At 36.3% G+C, this 14,328-nt stretch overlaps 1 protein-coding gene across 18 annotated transcripts in view; it reads left to right on the top strand.

Moving 5' to 3' along the window:
* PRKN (parkin RBR E3 ubiquitin protein ligase) overlaps positions 1–14,328 on the top strand; it is a 1,304,064-nt gene that overhangs the window by 318,848 nt on the left and 970,888 nt on the right. The window lies entirely within an intron of this gene.

Raw genomic sequence — 14,328 nt, forward strand, 5'->3', positions numbered from 1 at the left:
TCAGAGTGATCAGCAAAAACAAAATTCCTTTGTTAATACAAGGATGATGTCTATTTTTTTAATAGGTGAATCCTTAGAGTCATTGCCTCATTCAGCAAGAGCTTCCATGTGCCTCCAACTGTGCTGGGCATTAAGAATAGAAAAATAGGTGAGACAGAATCTAGTCTGCTAAGTAACAAAATATTGCAATATGTGCTGAGTATTCAGATGTGAGATTTGAAGAAGGTAATCGAAGAAGGTAATCTGGATGCTTAGAGGTGGGGCTGGGGTAGCAGTGAAGTTTCCCAGGGACGATGATGTTTAATTAGAGCTTTGAAGAATAAATGCAGATTTCCATACACACAGGGAACAGAGTTAGGGCTCCTATTTTGAGGTTAATGGGGCAGATATGAACTTTGAGTCCACATCTACCCAAAACTAAATGCAAAATTATATTTATGTATATATATGTTATAAGTCTATATGTGTAGTGTGTGTGTATCTGTAGAAGGTCTGTAATTTATATCAGATTTTCAATTCTTATACAAAACATTTTTAAAACCATTTTGTAAATATTGGGTGTTAATTTCTTGTGTTTTAACTCCATCATGAGAAATGTATGCATCAGCATCAGAGGATAAAGCATTTGAAACGGGTCAATCTCTGGTGCTGCTGGGCCAGACAACTTGTATAAATTCCTTGCACATACAGCTACTTATTAGGGAATAAAATAAATAACTCTGTGCAGTATATGGAACATGTTTATGAAACCATGCCAAGGCTTTTTTGTAGGCACTGAATACACAGAGAAATGAACAAAACCAGTTAGAAGTTGATCAGTGGATCTTCTTACCCTTGCACACCCCAACTCCAACTCTTCAACATGTACAAAACTAGCCTGAATGGCTTTTTTGAACTATTTGTCTCAGCACTTTATTCATCCTCGGAGGTTTGTGACTGCAAATATGTAATAATTTTCTTTAGATGGTCCTTCTCCTTGGTCACCAGAACAAAGGGCATGTAACAAAGGAATTAAAACTATATAAGCACTTCCTATAAAGGAACTTTTGCATGAGTAGTCAGTCTTCTGTTTCCCGTAATCTTTTTTTCCCCCCTGAATCACAATGAGAACTCCTAATTTACTGAAGTAAAACTATTATACATATTAGGTTCTGTAGTTTTCAAATGAAAAAAAAAAATCAACCAATGGCCAATATTAAAAAAGAAGGTAATTGGGATCTGGTCAGTGTTAAAGGGGAGGTTAGCGATGTCAAATCTGAAAGGTCAAACAAGTGCTGTTTATTTATTAACACACAACAAGAAAATGCAGTTCTAAGAACCAGAGTTTGTCTACTCGACAAACACAAAAAATACTTGCTAATTGTTGGCCAATAAGTTGTAAACTTTTTAAATGGCTAAATTTATCTTTAGTTAACCAGACAAATTTTTCTCAAAAGAAAACTAATTTTGCCATGAAATTCAGTTATAAATGAAGGTTCAGTGGAAGTAGCTATTATATCACTGCTTAACACATGGTTTAACCATTTGAACCATTATTTTTCAAAATATACTATTATTTCAAAAATTTTTATACTGTTATTTCAACATACACTGTTAAAGTTATTCAAGTCTCATTAGCTGTCACTTGGTAAATGTATTTCCTCCTGATGCTGTTTGTCTCTCAGAGATCTATTAATTATGCCTCATGGTAGATAAGGGAATTGACCTGAAAAGAAAATACTTCTGATAAAGGTATATGATATACATCCAGATAATTGCCTACTCTTCTAGTAGTTAGCAGCCAAATAAACAAAATTAGCTTATCTAGAGTCTTTGGTTTAACATAATATTTCTTTTTCAGCTCAGATTTCTTCTTTCTAAGATGAATCTTTTAAAACAGTGTGATCAAGAAGAATCATGGGCTTTAGTGTCAGTGAGACCAGATTTCAATTTCTCCTTCCTAAACATCTTTGAATGTGATTTATATTTTTATAAGACAAGGATAGTAGCAGCTATTTTACAGAGTCTTGAGGCTTAAATGCATAACATATGTGAGTAAACTCAGCTCGATGAATGGAACACAGTGGGCACTCAATAAATGTGAGTGTCCCAGAGTCTACAGGGACAAATTTCTGGGATGTTTACTGATGTCTCTGGCCTGGTGGCTTGCATGCAAATAGGCAATTAAGAAATAATGAACTGCTTGCAAGCTCACAGCCTCTTGGCACTGGCTGCAGGCAAATCTTTAGCCAAAGATTTTCACTGGCCGCAAAGAGATGTGAAATCTGTCATCCTAGTTTTCTCTCATAGCCAGGCGAGGTCAATATACTGAAGGACAAAAAAGTGGAAAACAAATTAAAGAAGTTAACATGTCCTTCAGGAAGGTGGCAAAAAGAATGGAGTATGTTCCAGTGTTTTCCCAGGCTTCGGGGGTTGAGGGGTGGATAGAGGGTATCTGACTTTTTTGATATTCTCAAAGAGCTTTATTGGCAACAGGCTAAGACCCCTGTTGAGAAAGTGCCAGAGCAAAATAATCCACCAGCATTAATCATACCATTTTCATGTCTCCACGTCTGCAAGCTCACTTATTTAAAAACGGGGAGTTTCAAGAGCCTGTAGAGCTGCCATGTTTGATGAAGGGGAAGAAATTATTCTTAAGGGAAAGTGAGGAATTTTAATGACACGCTGAAGCTCAGTTACCCTACCTGTTGGTGGTGCAGAACTGGACCTAGAGATGATGGTCAGAGCAAAATTAAAGGGGAGGCCATTCAGTGCAGAGTGTCACTGATGAATGGACACTACAGATAATAACAGCCAAGCCTTAATGGACACTCACTATATGCCAGATAACACTTTAATTGTGCTGTCTTATTTGGACCTCATAACAACCTATGTGGTTAAAAATATTCTCACTTTTATAAGTGAGGAAACTGAGGCCAGAGAAGGTAAGAAACTTGTCTTGATGGTCACGCTGTTAGTAAGTTGGAGAGTCTGGATTCAAATGCCACCATTCTGATCCCAGAGTTCAGCCACATTAACTCTTTTAGGAAGAGCCCTGTATGTGTTGGCAGTCAGAACGCACACAGATGCGTGAAGTGGGCTGCGAGTCACCTAGGGACGCCCGTGATTAACAGCACCTGGTCACTGAGCTGCTTTCTAAAGTGGACAGTTCCCATTACTTGCAGGGTGTTGGTTTGTTGAATGAGAACTTGGTTTTGGGCCCAGAGCAGAACTGCTTGAAATAATGCAACAGCGCGTACTGGCGTCCCTTCTTCTCTGCACTGTCTCCAGGAAGTGTTCTGCCTCTCGGAGGAGCAAATGTTGAACAAACTGTTTGAAAGCACACCAAATTATTATCCTGCCCTAAGCATGAAATTACTCACCTTCCCTGGGTGGCCGTCTGTGTTGGTCTGATATCGAACTGGGTCAGGATGTCTGATAACTAGTCATGACTATTGGGCCAAAAGCTCTAGCAGTTTGGAGGAGAAGCCCATGTGCGTAAAGTATCCATTAGGCTCATAAGTTCAGAGTGGCTGTGTTTCATGCTCAGAACCATTTGCTCAATGATACCCATGAGCTGAAAACCTGAACGCTCGTGGTTTTCAGTAGCATTCACTACACTATTTTTCCAGAGACAAGAAGTCCTATAGGACTCTTTGTGAACTACTGATACCCCAAACAGCTATCACTAGTATGCCAAAACTTGTAACATCTATTCTGGAGATTCTGATAACTCTATTAGACGCTATAATTATGTTCATTTATACTGCTTTTGATAGGTTGGACAGAGAAATATTGTACAGAATAAGTAAAAGTGACTTTCACTCGGGCTTTGGCACTGGCATTCCCTTTTATGTGCTTATTTCTCCAAGTAATCTAAATAAATTCACCTGCTCCCCCCTCCCCCCAGAAAATAGAGTAACTATTATGAAATCTTAACGAGATAAATAATACCGTTCGGCACCTCCTGCTTTGTATGAAATGTAGCTTGGGGAACTGAAATTGCCTCTGAGATCTCAAGTCAATAAAGTAATGAAACGAAGATGGACCTTTAAAACTGTCTTTAGTTTCTTAATCCCATTCCTTACCATTTGTCTTAAGTTATATTTATATTAAGATAACATGCCACTTTTCCATCTCACTATATTTATTTATTTTTTTGGCCACGCTACGTGGCTTGCGGGATCTTAGTTCCCCACCAGGGGTTGAACCCGTGCCCTCTGCAGTAGAAGTGTGGTGTCCTAACTACTGGACCGCCAGGTTATATTTAAAAAACAAAAAAAACACCACCAACAATGTGAATTTGAAAAGGTCAACAAGATCCATCTCTAGGAGAGGCAGTATCCAAATCACATGCCAGGTAGACTTCCCTTGTCACAAAAGATCAGCGCTGACAGCAGGTAAAATCAAGCACAAGAACAAGAGTATTCAGTCAAGAGCTGAAGATCATGTCAGAAAGGAAAGAAATAAAGACAAAATGTTCCAATTCCAGTGAAATTTGCTGTTAAGATTTTTATATGAAGAGAAAAGCCTTCTTAATAGAAAAATTATATATATTTCAGGAGTTAAAACCCCAGAAGAGTAGGTGGTCATTTGATGATAAAGAGAGGCTATGGCTGTGTTTATTGTTTATGAAGGTCAAGAACAAGGTTTCCTGGTTAGGAAGCTTTCACTTTAAAGTCCCCACAACGGTTGACCTAAATAACGAGGATATTTATTTTCTCACACGACAATGAGGAGTCCTGAGCTGGGTCACCTCCAAGGTTGGTTAACTCAGTGCCTGAAGTTCTGCCATTCTCTGAGCTTTCTATGCAAAATATAGACAGCCTTTCTAGGAGAAGAGAAATTATCTTACAATTACTGTGAGGGGAGTTTGCCTAAGTATCATCAACTTTCCTGTTGTAGGTTCCTTAATTCCTGAATGTCGATGTCCTGATATCTCTTAGTGATCTCTACCCTTGGTTGGGGGTAGGGAGGAAGACCTGAAGTACATTTAAATTATGTACGCAATAGACTGTCAGTTTTAATTTGTAACAAATATATTTACTATTTTTTCTCTGTAAATAAGTAAGACCCTTAACTGACTTTACCAGATGCTGAACTATACAAATGGTTAATGTTTTTGTGGAATGTATACAATTTTTTTGCTTATACCAATTAACTAAAGATTCAAATATTTTAAGAAAGTAATGGGTAATATAATAAGAGTCACACTTGATGTTTAAGGGTAAAATTATGGCACTGAGAGCTTTTAATCATCCAGAAAATCTGCTCAAACAGAACAATATTTCATAGAACTAGAATTTCCTATACTAGGGACAGCACCCAGAGCTTTTTTGATTCTGTCTTTCCAGTGTGTTCTCTTGACCACAGAGATAATTAAAGGGGCTTTGCCAATTAAATATAAATATATTGGGGCTTTGCCAATTAAATATAAATATATTAACACAAGAATTTAATCCAAAAATTGTTCTGTTTATTTTTTGTGTATGCATTCAAGTTAGCTTTTGAAGCTAAACTGAAATATAAAATTTAACTATTATAGGTTGATTTAACCTACTATAAGTTACCTTTGCGACCAGAAAGTGTACCCCAATGAAGGTTTAAGCTTCTGTGAAAAACAAAGAAATAGAATAGATCCTGCAAATACATTTGAGGTAGATAAGAACTGGTGTCCATTGCTGGTGTCCAAGCAACAGTAACCCAACTGTTAAAGAAGAAACTCGTATTGATGTTTCTTTCTAATTGTGAAGTAATTGTGCTGGCCACTGATAGAATTAGGCTAGTGATACAAGTAGCTTGAATGAGGAACAGGATTGGTTTTCAATATCATTGAGAAAAATCACTTGGTAGTTGTCAAAACAAGCAGTGTTTTCAATTAGAGAAACTGACTAATGTTGAAAAGTGAAGAGTGGGTGACTAGCTAGCAGCTGCTGGTTCTCTGGGTTAAAAAGAAATACTTTTGCCTGTCTTTTGACTTTCTGTTTTTAGATGTTATATAATTTCAGATAGAAGTCACCTTGCATTTGTATAAGCTCTCCTGCCACTGCTCAAGCAGTTACGAGCAGAAAATGTGAGAATATACAAGATAGTGCTGTTATGACAGTACTGTATGTAACGATGATTCTGTCTGGGGGATTTGTGTTTTCTGTGCTGGTTTTGCATGTGTGTGATTTTTCTAAAATGTCTACCATGACTATTTTCTAATAAGAAAAATACACGTATGCATTTTAAAAGAAGAATAGTCTTTACCATACCATAGATAAAAATAATTCCAGGTGTATTTAAGACTAAACAAACCAACCCAAAACCTCCAATGTTGTATAATAAAAAAAAAAAAAAAAAAAAAGAATGTTATTTTAATAAGCCCAAAGGAAAAAAGAGTAGAAAGAGTTCCAGTGATAATGAATTTGAAGATCAAATATAATAAACATGTGAAATGATTCTTGAGGTCAGGGTAATTTTTAAATTTACAAAATGAAATCATTTTTTATCTATCAGATTGGCATTACAAAATTGGCTCTGCCTTTAGGAGAAAGAGCCACCCATATAGTGTTGGAAGGAATGTAAATTGCAATTAACGCTGTTTTTTGGAGTACACTTGGAAAGTACCCATGAAAATTCTATGTGTATACATCTTGGGACAGCAGTTTTACTTCCAGGTGCCTCTCCTAGGGACTTACTTGTGTAAATGTGCCATTTTGCAAGTGAAAGGATATGCCCATTATCCAGTTATTCAGTGGACACAATGAGAATACACTATGTGGCAAGCACTTTTCTCATAAAGGATACACTGGAGGATGCCAGAGAAAGGTCTTATTTACAGCAAGGGGAGACAGTAAACAGACGTGAGCAAATGCATGAACGAGATCATTTCAGAGAGTGATGAGTACTAGGAATGAAATAAACAAAGAAGATATAATAACAACTGACCAAGGATAAATTAGATTATTTAGATCAAGAGTTCTAGGAAGTCCTCACAAAGTGGCCTGTGAGCTGAGAAGTGAGGAGGCGGGAGGAGCACCACAGCCAGGCCTTGGGACAGGGCACTCCACATGGAGGCACAGCACTGGCAAGACCAAGAACAGAGGGAAGGTCCCTGGGACTGATGTGAGGTTATGGAGGAAAACGGACTCCAGATTGCATAGGACCCAGAGGCTGCAGTAAAAACTTTGAAGCTTAAGTGTATTGTTTAATTTTGAAACATTGAACAATTAGGGGGAAAAAAAAATCAAGATTCGTCAATAGGGGAATGGTTAAATTATTAAATAAAGTCACTGTAAAATACCATCTAGATGTTTAATAAGTGGGGAAGCTCTGTGTTTATTGACACTGAGCAATGTAAATCATGTTATTAAGTGGAAAAGCATGTTGCAGAACACTGAATATAATACATCATTAAAAATATATCAAAATACACACAGAGAAAGATCTGGAAGCTACACTGAAATTCTGTATTAGTAGTTGGTAAAGGTAATGTGGAACTGAGTGGTGGTGAAAGGGGACTTTGATTTTTATTTTATACACTTATATATTGACAAAGAAAACAGATTTATATTCTTAAAAAATGCCTTTGGGCTTATAGTTTCTTTTGCCTTGCATGGTTACCTTATGGAGTAAAAACATTAGATTGCGTTCTGCAAACTGACGACCAATTACCATATTCTTGTTGCGTGTGTTTTCCACAAATGACTTCATGTCTGAACTCCTGTTCATTTTTGGAATTTAAGCCTTTCCTCCAGCTTCCTGACCCTCTTTGCATCCCCCAACCTTGTCAGTCACGCAGCCATTTTTTCATATAAGTTTCAGAACACATCAGAGAGGGCCCAATTCCTTGCATGTTAAGGTAATCCTTTAAAGGTTGCTCTCTAACCAATGTGAGCTTTCAAGATAAGGTCCTGAGAGTGGGGCTTTCTTCATTTGAAAGAGTATTTTGAGAGCCTTCTTTGATGTTTGAAACCCCTTTTTGTCTGGCTTCCTACTTGCCAAAGTACATGCCTTTTTAATTTTGGGGACATTTTATTCTTGGGTTAATTATAACCCAAGAAAGATTTGGAATTTCTTTTGTTTGAACATTACTGTGAAATTTGAAAAGACAGGTTTCTATGTTATGAAACTGATGGCAACTCTAGAAGTTCAGTTTAAAAAATAGTCCAATTAAAAGATCAGTGATGAAGATGACAGAGGAAATTGTTCTGATATTGTTTTCCAGAGCAGTGCTCTAGCAAAGTGTTCATCATGATTGTTCTTGGAGACATACAACTCCAGTTGTTTGTATTCTTGAATCACACCTGTGAAAGTTTGCATGCGCATAATATTGTCAGGCTGGGATTTGCTTTTACCCTGCTTAAAAACTGATAAGTTAGCCTGCTGCTGCTTCAGACTGCTGGCAGAAGACATGAGATCCTTGGGCCAACGGCAAAGCCTACATAGCACTCAGCACAAGCAGCCACTGGTCTGAGTCAGTGCCTCATACACCCAGGTCCCATGGCAGTGAGATGATGGGCCCAGGTGGATGCTACACATGGAGTGGATTTGTACCACAGCTGAAGACACTGAGCTGGGGGAATCCACTGCTGATGGAACAAACAGTAAGCAAGCCTGCTTTTTCTCCACGGGAGACATTGCCTTGTCTTTTAAGATTACCATTTACATGAGAAAGCCTGATAAATGGCTTGGGTAGAAAGTGGAGAGGGCCTTGCAGTCTTGGCACACCCAGCAAGAGGCCAAGAGGACTCTTTCCCAACAAGAATGTAATTTTATATCATGATATTTAATAGCATATAATTATGTTAATATACATATGCATGATACATATGCATTTTAAATAGTCTTTTAAAAATATTTTTTAGAAATACATGGGATAACAGTAAACAATGGTGATACCTTTCCTGTTTCCTAAAAAAATAGAATGTAGCATAAAAATGAAAGAAGCTGCTATCCCATTGTCATTTGTCTTGTGCTGTCAAGTTTACTGCAGCTAAGTATGGAAGAATAAACAGAATTTCCAAATAGGCATATTTATTAGCTACTAACTGGAGGTACATTAAAATATAGTCTGCCTTGAGGATATATGGGTTTATATAGAAGACAAGTTTTTCATATAAAAAGAGGGTTGGTGGTAACTCAGAATTTCAGCTTCAATGTAGAAACCAAATTGAATTAAAACAGCATAAAAGGACTTTCAGAAGGGGGCTTTTTCACAACACACTTTGAATCGTCTCTGCAGGGCGCTGATAGGGGTGTGTGTGTGGGCAGGGCGTCCAAAGGAGCAGACTGCCGCTGTGGGGTACTGGTGGGCTAGAGTACTTCTAGTCAGTGGAAACCGGTTTTGTAGAAAAACCATTTTAATTCTGAGCAAGGAAAATTTCCATAGAATAATGTTTACACAGGGTTAGAGGTGGCTTGCCCATGGGCTTGACCACCCTGAGCACTCATTTGAATATGAATGTGCCACTTTCTACTATTTTCCCCATTACTTATAATATACTTCAAAATAGTCTAATACATGACAGTACTTTCTTCTATCTTAAAAGGAAGAAAGATAAAATTGGTAAAAAAATTTTAGGTTTGGGTAGAATTTATTTTTATTTTTATTAAATTTTAACTTGAATGGAATTATTTTGCAGTTATTTTAAATGACACTTGTTTCTGATTGTTAAACTCCTCCCTCCCCTCAGTATCTCAGTGCTTTACTATTACTTTCTTAAAGATAGGTAAATAAGCATTGTAATATTTTGAGTTATGGAAATGTGTTTTATAAGTACCATATAGTAAATTCTAAAATTTATAGCATGCAGCTTTTAAAGCATACATCTTATGTAGTGCAGGGGAAAAAAAAGAATGAAAACATTCAAGAGATGATTTGATTTTTCATGAATTAAACTTAGACCTGTTGAGTCAACTTATAAACTGACAAACAGAAGAAACAGCATGTTCTTTGAGGCTTCATAATTTATCTACCAAACTGTAATTTTATAAATGAATATCCTTTTGATGCTTCCCTTTGGAACACTGCAAGATTTATTTGGCAAAATGTTTTTGGATCTTTTGCTTTTAAACATTTATCACACGCAGTGTAGAATATGAGTGATTCATCGCTGAAAACTCGTGAGTTGCACAGTTCCCCTTTTTCATAATTCATATTAGCGCTTTCCATGTTATCAGGGTAGAATTGTAGTTTCCAGCTCTCATTATTTGGTCTTTATTTGTTATTAGGTCTTCAACAGTTTCCCCTAGAATGTTATATTTAATGACCTCGAGGTTCAATTTGATACCAGGCTACAGTTGCTCACAGAGATTGGAAGTACATGAGCAAATAGGATTCTTGACATATTAATACTATAAATTTCCCCCGATTTTCTTTAATAAAAAAACTTAAACCTAATTTGAATAAAATATCAAACCCATGCACACTGCTACGAAATCAATATGGCTTTGGACAAATAAAGAACAGGCAATTAAAAACACAGGCAAGAAAATTTCCCTGTGTCTTTGTCCATCTGTCTGTCTGTATTAGTCTGCTCAGGCTGCTATAACAAAATGCCATGGGCCAGATGGTTTAAACAACAGATATTTATTTCTCACAGTTCTGGAAGTTGAAAGTCGAAGATCAAGGCGCTGTCAGACTCAGGTCTTGGTGAGGGGCCCTGACTTGCAGACAGCCACCTTCTCGCTGTGTCCTCACGTGGCACCGAGAAAGAGCAATCTCTCTCTTCTTCTTCTTGTAAAGCCATTAATTCCATCACGAGGACTACCCTCTCATGACTTTATCTAACCCTAATTACCCTAAGGCCCTATCACATTGGGGTTGGGGCTTCAACATATGAATTTTGGGAGAACATAATTTAGTCCATAACTCTCTCTCCACTCTCTCATCCCTAATCAGTTCTAAATACAAAGCCAATTTATGAAGTAAAAATGTAACCATATCAACTTGACTGATATTTATAAGTTATATTTTCCTCACTAGTGAAGGGAATTTCTTCCCAGCTAATAAGATGGATTGTCTTGTTTTACTGCCAGCATCAAAGGCACTGGATGAGGTGCCAAAGTTTCTGATGAGAATATTTCACTTAAGATGAAAGAAACTTCTAAAATGCTAGGACTTTGGTTTTATTTTCCATTCTAATTATCACTAAATCTCAAAGCTGTCAAAAAATTAAATTGGAAAATCGTCATTTATCAGTGCTATCTTTCAAAAGCTAGTTCCTTTTCCCTTTCTTTTTTTCACCAATATGCCCCACAACCAGCAAAAACAAAGTTACAGAACCACTCAGCTCGGTAACTTACTCTAAGCAGAGTTCCAGCATTAAGCATTGGCTCATGGTGTGCTGAGGAAGCATGAAAGTACAAAGATGAAAGAGCAGCAAGGGCTTCGAGAGAGGCTGATCATGAGCAGTGTTTTCCTTTGGCTTCTTGGCCTCTGTGAAAGATTTCTGGTTTACATGGTGTCATGCTATTGGATTTCTTTTAAAGAACAAGTAACTTCTTCCTTTAAATGCTATTCTTAGGATTCAAAAAAGAGGAAAGGGTATCTACCTGGAACTAAGGACTGGAGAGATGCTTTATAGGAAATTACAGAACACAACTACATAAACGTTAAAATTATTTTGAGAGGAAATCCTGTCTCCTTTAAATGCCATTAATTTGTTTACCATTTACTTTCAAAGGAAACTGAATGAATGCAAATATTAGGGAATACATATGTAAATGAAGCATTTTCCCAAGTAAATGATCCACAGGAATGTTAGGAATTGTTTAAGAATACCTTATTGGAAAGCTAAAAAGTGAGCATGGCAGGTCAGAATAATGAAAACATAAATTGACCATAATTTGCACTATTGGAAATAACAGTTTTTAGTTTTGTTTTAGTTTTGAAGTAATGGAGCAAAGAGAAAGAAGAAATCAACCTTTATTTCCTACTTATGCCAGATGCCATGTATATGCTTTATGTTTAGCCAGATTTTAATAAGTGAAAACATAATTAAATAGTGAAAATAGGGAGAGTCATTAAGTGCTGTATGACATGGAAGGAGCTAGAAATCTGACAGTTTAGAACATATTCTGAAAAATAATACTTCATGATGTATTTTTAAAGCAGTTATAAAGATTCTTAAATCATTGTTTCCCAAAGCATGTTCTATGGTATATTTGTTCTGTAGGCTATTGATGCGTTCTGTGAAAAGAGGATGCTATAGTGAAGTGAGTTTAGGAAACGCTTAATGAAGCATGTATGTTTACAGTAGGACATTTCCAGTGCTAGTATTTGGGTAATACCTATTGTCCACATAATAATCAATGCTTCTTAAAGCTGTTTGGCCATGGAACACTGTTTTTCCTTAGAGTACATCAAATAACTGGTGTTGACATGTTTTGAGAAATACTGCTTTAGATAACTCAAAGGGAGGAAGTGAGATCATTTATAACCATGGTTTTTAAATTTAAAAAGGTATACTTAGTTATAGCAAAGACAAGGCAGAGATATGGAGCTCAAGGTTTTATTCTGTTGTGAGGAAATGCTGAGGAGTTTCACTAGCAAATTAACCCAGTAAAAAGATTATTGGATTAGAAGTCAAGTGACTGGATTCTATTCTGGTCCCATCACTAAGTTTCTGAACAAAGTGACTGAACGGCCATTGACTTTAATTTCTAGCTCTGTAAAATGAATTGACTCTCAAAAATCCCACCAATCCTAATTTACATAAAGATGTCTGAAAGGTCATAGAGCTAGAACAAATAATGTAATGGTACCAAATATTCTGAACATCTTTGACAAACTAAATCTAAGTAATTTTTTCAAGCAGTCAGTGTTATTGGGTAATTTCTATTTGCCTGTTGGTGATCCTCTTTAATGGAGCTTCCACGTAACTTTATATGTTTGTATGGGGTCCATGGGGTGGGAAATGGGGAGAGATGATTTAGACAAAAAGTATACAAATACATAAACAGGATGATTTCTGAGAGTCATCAATACTTTGATGAAAAAAATCCAAAATTATGAGATAGGGAGAAACAGGGATGAGGGGTACTTTAGATGATGTTATACTCTAGATTTAGAGAACTGAATAGCATCCACTCAAGAGTTTTAATGAATTTTAGTGGTATATACTGGAACTATTTCAAAAGAACTATATTTTTATCATGGATAGGAATTGCCTTAAATGTAGGAACCCCGGTGCCCCTACCACCACCGCCAAAAATGAACAGGTCCTTTTATGAATAGAGAAATGTAAATCTGTAGCACTTAAAAGTTCATAGCCAGAAATGCTTTTTAAAACATTTTATTTTTTTTTATTTTTCAAAAGGAAGGAGACACAAAAACTTTAAATCTGCAAATAATTCTAAGACTTTCAATAGTGAAATACTAAGCTGATTGAATCAGATTGTGAAAATATTTTGAGAGCCTACAGGAGTAGGAAGAATAATGCTGGATAACTTTTAGTATGACAAGTGAAAAATAAACATTTTGGAAAAATATTCTAAACTATTGGATTGGTGATATGGTGGTGTTGGTCTAGTACCACCGCTTATTTAGTAAAGGCTTTTGAAAACATTTACAGTGGACATTAGTGTATGAAAAACTTCTTACCCAACATGAAACTAAAAATAATAAAAATAAAATAGAGCATTCTAAATTATGGAGCAAGTTTAATTTTGCTTATTCGTAGGAAAATAGAGCATTTTAGTTTTAAATTAAACATGCTGTGTTCAGTGCCCATCTATTTATCTTATCTACTTAAATTTTAAATTATGCTATAATGGTGCCATTTAAATTTGGAAAAAAAGTATATATTTTTTCAAGACCTGAAATCAAGCCTAGAAAATGAGGAGGCTAGCTTTTAATTGCTAGAATTATAATACCCCCTGTGTCCTTTCTTGATGTTTCTATTACTAAGCAAGTACTAATTTTAGAAGAGCAATGGAAAAGAAAATAATTAGACATTCATGAGATGAAAATGATTTTTACAGTAATATGACTATTGTGTTTTAACCTACTTTCACTATTATCCTTTTATCCATGTCCTTCATTTTGACAGTGTTACTTTCCACCTGTGACTGGAAATCTATCTCCTCCCAAACATTGAGTTTTTCATGGATCAAGATGTTACCAGGATCCATACTCACACTGGCCTGACCAGACTTTTTACTATATAGACTATTTTTCCTAAAATAGCAGTTCAGATTAAGAGACACTGAAATCATTAGCTCTTCGGCAGTCTACAAAATATAAATGGGTCAAGAAAGCTTGAAGAACAGTCCTTTCTGTGGTAGGTAAAAGTAAAAGTATTCTACCTTGTTTGCTGTGGCTGCTTTCTGTAATCTGCCTTTTCTGCTGCCTAGTCTTTG

The sequence above is a fragment of the Balaenoptera borealis genome, assembly GCF_965194805.1.
Source record: "Balaenoptera borealis genome assembly, chromosome: 9".
NCBI classification, from domain to species: Eukaryota; Metazoa; Chordata; class Mammalia; order Artiodactyla; family Balaenopteridae; genus Balaenoptera; species Balaenoptera borealis.